The sequence below is a fragment of the Xenopus laevis genome, chromosome 7L (assembly GCF_017654675.1).
Source record: "Xenopus laevis strain J_2021 chromosome 7L, Xenopus_laevis_v10.1, whole genome shotgun sequence".
Classification (NCBI taxonomy): Eukaryota; Metazoa; Chordata; class Amphibia; order Anura; family Pipidae; genus Xenopus; species Xenopus laevis.
The window spans coordinates 54,309,573-54,316,825 of NC_054383.1; the positions used below are offsets into that span (position 1 = coordinate 54,309,573).

Sequence of the window (7,253 nt, forward strand, 5' to 3'; positions counted from 1 at the left end):
CACATTTTTTTTGGTCTCGCAGATACTCTGTTTAATTTCAGTTTGGTACTTCAGCTCTCAGCGAGAAACCATAAAGAGAACTGATTTTTTTAGCCACAGCTGGTTAATAGGTCAGATTTCAGAGACTTCCCCCAGGAAGAAACACAACAAGCTCATGGGAGGGGAAACAGGGTTTAACAGATTGCTACTTCATAGGGTTTAGCTGACCACTGACCCGGCAAGGATAAACCAATGTAAGAGCCAGAACAGTAAACACTTATTTCAGAGCGGTAGCAACTCATGGTAAACCCTTTTAGACAACCAGATTATCATCAGTATTAAACCAAAACAGATTTCTTAATTTGTAGGAAGAAGAATTTTCTTCTGAGATGTGCTATGCTGCTTCTTTCCAAAGTAACAGATAATAAAATTTTAATCATAGATTTCAAGTAAATGATGCTGCTAACTAAGCATCTCTTTCAGATATGGGAGTTCTATTGCAGGGCTAAAAAGGACACAACTTTTGCTGTTTAAAAAACCCAACACTCAGCCTGTAGCCATAGCCCAAGCCATAGTCAGTGTAATGATGACAAAAAAAGTACTGCATTCTTTATTATTTTCCTGTGCTTGTCATCTATAGTTCATAAAAACATCTATTAAACTGCCTTTGGGTGCAACAAGTTCCACTGTGGTATAAGTCAGATGATTAAATAATAATAATCTTCATCCTTTTTGGTGCATGTCATGCCCTATGCAATAAATATTTTAAAACTGGAAAAGAATACAAAACAACTAGGACCATACCCTAACAAATTATGATTGATATCATATCTGAGGTTCTTCTGCAGTTCTTTGGACTACTACTTCTGCAAATCACGTGTAGAGTCACATATTTCACAGTACATGTTGGAAAACAAAGTTGCTATGGATTTTATTTTTGTGATGTGACATTTAAGGCACCCATATTCTTATTGAGTGGACAAGTGATTAAATTCATGCATTGATAACTGCTTGACATATCTCAATTGTATTATTCATATAAGCAGTAGAAAAAGCAGAATGCAGCACCTAAGAGATAACACCAGAGTATTTAATTTTTAAAACAAAAAATTTGGGAGACATTCCGAAACAATATTAACAGCTGCATTTTGCTTTTCTTTAATAATCATCATCTACATGGAAATTTCCACTAGTCCTCTAACCTGGTTAAACACTTTAAAAATCTCAAAACATTAAAAAAATAGCATTGCTGTTAGCAGAACGAGGAGTTGTAAATACTTCTTACGTCAACAAATTGGCATTAGTCAAATTTAAGAAAAGTGATATAGTATTTTGTAACTCATCTCAAGTTTAGATTTACTTGGTAAATATACATAACAAATCAATATGATGGGAGACTTGGTTTGTTTTGAATACCTGCCCAGAAGTGTCTCTGTGTGGAGCCAGCCTGTAAAGTTGGCAGTGCATGAATAATAAAATCTTATGAAATAAAGATTAGTAGAATTTTCTGTGACTACATTGTGACCTGCTGATCCCAAACAACATTCATATATTATTGGATAAATATCAGACATCTTTCAAATTTGTATCTGCCAATACACTGTCAGTCAGTGGTTCATAAGTAAAAGAGTTAATGCCACTCCTCTTCACTTACCAGACTTCCAATCTTGTGGGATGCTCGCCCAAAAAAAATGTTTCCGTGTGGACCCTGTATGGAAATTTGGCGACACCCGCATGATAAAATTATATAAAATGAAGTGGGCTACAATTTTTGTGAAGGGTGGCCCTCCAATCTCAACCAATATTCATGTCCTATTGTTTTCAGTGGGTTTGGGTATTGGTTTAAAAAAGTAACTTGCCCACACACCACATCCATCAGTGTAAGGTGCATTAGCAGATAAGGAAATGAAGAGCTGCTGCAGCCACTCATCAATTCTAGTTTACCGATCATTTGGGGTACCTGCCCAAATCATCCTTACAATAGAAATGTTGTCATTTAGTGAATGGCTTCTCATACATGACCCATCCATTACTTTTAAAACATCTATTATCTATAAGGCCTATGGCACACAGGTTGTTTTGACTGACATTGCAGTAAGGTGGACAACTTATCTAAGACAGATGCAGGGATGGCTTTGTCCAGTAAAGTATATATTTAGGGCAATATGCATGTTACAGCGCCCCAATCTGAAGATAGCTTAAACTCCTTGATCAACAATTGGCAAACAATAGATAATTCTATGCTTGAAGACTTTGACAATACATAACTTTATAAATGTAAATTTAAAATCCAGCAGTACAAACCAGCATCAACAGCGTATTTAATAGCCCAGGTAAGCAACATATAGCTCTGACATACCCCTCAAAAATCCCAAATTTCTATCTGGAAGTAGGTACAAGCGTCCTTCCAAAAGTTAAAAGAGGACAAGTGGTGTTATTGGCTTCACATCCTCAGGAAGTCATCACACATTGATTGGTCTTATATGGGGAAAATAACTTTTTTTTTTTTAAACCATTATAGAAAAAAAATGACAAACACCACATGGGGTTTAACGTGTTTCATGGTTAAAAAACCTCTTCACTAGATGAAATATACATCAAGAGAGAGAACTCCCACACTTCAAAAATATAAAGGCAGATCAACTGGATTCTAACTGACCATAGTATATGTGTGAATGTTAAAGGGACCTTAGACAATTTTTGAAAAACTCAGTGGTAATAAAGGATATATAACAATTCCCAACATCATTAGCTAGCAGTTCTGGGGAAACTCTATTAAATCTCTATTCAAGCTTTTTAGATTTTTATTTTAAGTACATTTTAAACTTAATTTCTTTTTTAAGGGGATAGATATAACAAAATGCCTTTAATAAACCAAAGCAAAATATGGGTAAAAACGTGACTTATTAAATAATGACAAAAGTCACAAATTTCAATCCCTAATGTGTCATTAAATGTAAACACTTTCAATGACTTTTTATAACAGTGCATCTTCGTTATTTTTCTATAAGAAACAGAAATTCCACCTTATATTAAAACATGATTAGTAACAGAGAAACTATTTTGCTCCATTCCAGGAGGACAAGAAAAAGCCATTTCTAAATTCCCCAACCCCCCCCCCCCACCGTCACACGTGCTCACTGCAGACCTTGCAGCTCAATGTGTCTTTTGTCTGAAGACTGGTGTTTCAACATCCTAGTCTTGAACAGAAGAGGGAGGGGGAAAAAAAAAGGTCAGCTCAAGTCTCCTGTCATTCATAAACCTTAATCAGTCCACAGGCCAACATCAAACCCTCGTCTAGAGAAGATTGATGCCACAATAAAAAAAAAAAATCACACACCCTAGTCTACATGCAACAAAAAGGGGGTCAGTGCCAGACTAAACCCATGTCTGCTATTTCTTTACAGCAATATACTGGGGCATATAGTGCTTAGCTAGACAAACAAAAACCCTACCACACCCCAACCCAACGTACACATATGAAAACAAACAAATAAACCGTGTAAACATTTTGGCTGGACTAACTTCGAAAAGGCTGAGAATGCATCAAAAGGATGGGAACAGCTCCAAACCACAACAAAAAATAATAATGATAACTGTAGATTGCTTGGTATGTTTATCAGTATCACATTTCCTTTTTTAACTTGGTTACCTTAGCTGGTAATTGTAAACTTAACTAGTTACTAAAGTCTAGCATTGTCCAGCAGTAGGGAATTGAGGAAAGCCACAACACATTTAATATATACATAAATGAAGTATAACTACAACAAATCTATTATGCACTGTACTACAGGGCCCTATTGATTCACAAGGGTTAAACATCTCAGTAACTCATTATTTGCTATTAACAGGAACTGTGTGTCACCTACAGAGTAACTGTACATATGTCATTAAAACAATCTCTCATTTACCAAAGCCAAAATTATTCCTAACACCCAAATCAGCATGTACAAACATAAACGCCCCAGTCATTCTAATTTATTGTACTCTAGCCAGGATGGAAAAAAAACTAAAGGTTATATGACTTCTGCTTTTGTGGGACTTAGCAGCTATATTCAGCTTTATAAATGTCCCTTTTTATGTCAAAAAGTCTGTATAGGTAGCACCCAAGGAAAAAATTGGTTATTCACATTCACCGCTCTCATGCCATCTCTTAGGAAACCTCTGAAAGAGCATTTGTTCAGGCTGCCAAGTTAAATCCTCCTTTCTCATGTCAAGGCTTTGAAAAGCAGTCAGAACACCAGCTACAGCGAGGTCTGCTGAACTAAATAGAGAAAAAGCGATTCCTTTGGCAGTAAAGAACCATTAAGCCTTTTGCAGATTATGAACTGAAGCACAAGAATATACAACGTCCACAGCCAGGCAGTAATGCAACATTTGTCTCTAACATGGGTATTCCCCATTAGGTACGGGTTTTAGTGGGTTTCACTCAGGCTTGTAAATACCCATAATGTGGGAGCGGTATATTTTGTTTTGGTTAAGACTATATCCTTACATAAACATTTGAATCAATTGATTTGAGATAAAAGGAGGATATGACTTCAGAAGCATCAATTTAATTGAGATAAAATGAGAATGTGACTTTTCAATAATAGTGATGTCTAACCTACTTCTCTTCAGTGCTGAACTACAATTCCCATCACCCTAGGTGGTCTTTGGGCATATTTCAACAAAACCTGATTGGATGCCCCTAAAATAAGTGCATGCAGATATCTGATAGCAATTGTGTGCAGAAAAGTAAAGTAAACAAATAGTACAACCAAATTAGATGAATGGTTTGCACAATCAAGCAGCATATTACAGTAATCCAGTGATGACTTGCCAGATTATGACTGCATATAATAAATAAAACCTAGGATCAGAAAATGTAACACGTTTTAAATAAATTCTGCTCCCTAATTCAATTTATTTCTGATTCATAGAACATATATGAAATATTATCCCTGAGCTAGGTGTAAAGTTAAAATCTGGTACAATAAACCACCACAAACAGATTATGCTAAACATGCAGGCAGTCTGTTTTGGCAGTACAATGACTGAAGGAACACATTACGAATACTGAAGCAATTGAATGGTTTATCCACATTCACTTGGGGCGGGGGAAGGGTCGGTCATGAAAACTCTTTCTTGGGAATGAGTAAAACAAAAAAGTTTTTAACTTTTTAACTTTTGGAATCATATGAGACCTCCAGAAAGTGATTCTGTATCTTCCGCCAATAAACACTTTTGAGAAAGAAACACTCACACGCACACATTCTTTGAGCGTTTTAAGAGAGTATTTCTTCAGGCACCAATCTCACACTGGTAGTGATCCCTCCCCCTTCAGAGTTAGGAGTCCCTTTTGAAAGTCCTTTTTTTTTTGTACTTCTGTGTTAGCTTCCTATGACAAATGCACATAAAATACAGGGAGCAAAAGAAAAGAAGGCTAACTTTTTATAACGGCATTCTACAATGTGCATCAGACATTACAGATGGGCCTTGTGGTGGCATGCTTTTTAAGCCCCATAGTAAACAGATTTTATAATTTTCTTAAGGGTGAAAATGACAGCTTTTCATTTCAACAAAAGCCTTCAGCTGGTAATAAATGCTAAAGTTTTTAAACAGCTGGAGGGCTGCAGGTTGAACATCTCCAGATTAACTAATAAACCATAGACCACTGCAAATAAGTAGTAATCAATAGAGTGCACATACAATTCGACATATATTTAAATTAAAACCCAAAATGTGTAGTAGTTCAAACAATTCAGAAAGCAGATGAACAAGCAGAAAGCTTGTGCATCACAATTACATTAACATTTCTAAAGCACAAGCTTATGCAGAATACTAATCACGAACACATTTCAAAGGGGACTGAGAGCGGAGAAAGGGTTAACAATCTGAACAAACAATCTGAGACGTAAACAATGTGATCACATATATGCCCAGTTTTTACAGAACCCGACGAATAAGAATCCCTTGACTGTGGAGCTCGCATTCTACTGCTGGGTGAGTGAACCATGAAGCCATACACTGTACCTTGCAATGGAACCTACAGAGACTGCAGGGTTATAGAGTCCAACAGTAGCAGCAGGAACACGAAGAGCAGAGATGGTGTGACCTTATTCAGACTCGGGTAAAAGCAGACACGCTTCCTTTTTGCCCATACCCAAACCTCCTCTCCCTGCAAACACAACATAAAGGCAGCGATCCTCGGGTCTGCCCATGAGAAAAAAGCCTAATTACCTCCTGGTCCCACATAAAACATTTCCTCACAGAAATCCTTTCCACATCCTCGGAAACAGCCCTTTACTCCACGCTCCATTGTTTGCGTGAATCTCATTGAGAAAGCAAAACCTTAAACGGAGGTGCGATATTAAACTTACCAGTAGAATCTGAGGCAGCCTGGCAGCTCAGCAAATGAACAATATCCTATTTTCTAGGTAGATTTCAGACTTGCACGTTCTCCCTTTTATTTCTGCCGTTTTCCCGTCTCTTATTTTAGCCCTCAGACAGTAAAAAAGGAGCTCAGTGTTAGTGGGTGAGTAAGTGAATCAACTAGCAGAGAGCACAGTAAGTTGAAGTGTCAAATTACATAGCCTATTCTATTACCATGCTTGCTGGCGAACAGGAAAATCTGTTCCAGATTTCGCTGTGGATGGAGCCGACTCGAGAGAAAGACATGATCCTTTCCTGGAGAAGGATTGCACAAGAGGATTGCACATGCAGAGAAACATACTAGCTGCTCCCAGCTGTAAACAAATGATAGGATGTTTTCCTTTTGTGTAAGTGCATCCCTCTTCCATGCACACATACAAGTGGCTGTACAGCCGGGCAAATGAAGCATGCCTTTGGAACAATTTAAAGAGAAAGTACTAGAAGTTTAACAGGAGTAATATATTTCTGCAGTTCCTACTAAAATTTCCATACGCATGGTAATACTGCAGAAGCAATGTTGACTTTAAAGTCTTGATCTGTTTTGTCTAAACTATTGGCAAAGTGTTTTAGGTTTTTTCAGGTGTCTGTTCCTTGATTACTGAAATATGGAGTGATAATTCAAAGAAGCTTAAAAAATGCATTTTTTGTCTCCCTGATTAGATTATGCTCAGACAGGACTACTGACTAAAACTTTTTTTAAAAAAATGGGAAAACATGCACCAATTCATTAATTAAAATGGCTAGTTTTCAGCGCATTATTATTATAACTAGAACCTGCTATCATTGTGCCTATTAAAATAGAAATGTAAGATTTTTGTTTTATCAGAAACAAGCTAATTAGGGGTTGGTATATCAAATAA

The 7,253-nt window shown here is 36.9% G+C and overlaps 1 protein-coding gene across 13 annotated transcripts in view; it reads right to left on the reverse strand.

Moving 5' to 3' along the window:
- The window catches only part of LOC108703993 (zinc finger MIZ domain-containing protein 1), a 316,532-nt gene extending 309,545 nt beyond the window's left edge, over positions 1–6,987 (reverse strand). For 10 of the 13 annotated variants that reach the window (XM_041568972.1, XM_041568966.1, XM_041568971.1 and 7 more), the window contains exon 1: positions 6,342–6,758. The gene's annotated coding sequence lies outside the window, so the exon portion shown is untranslated. Of the gene's footprint in view, positions 1–5,994 lie in introns of all 13 variants that reach the window. The other 3 variants (XM_041568968.1, XM_018240327.2, XM_041568977.1) reach the window with 2 other exon arrangements.
- Positions 6,988–7,253: the final 266 nt, after the last annotated feature.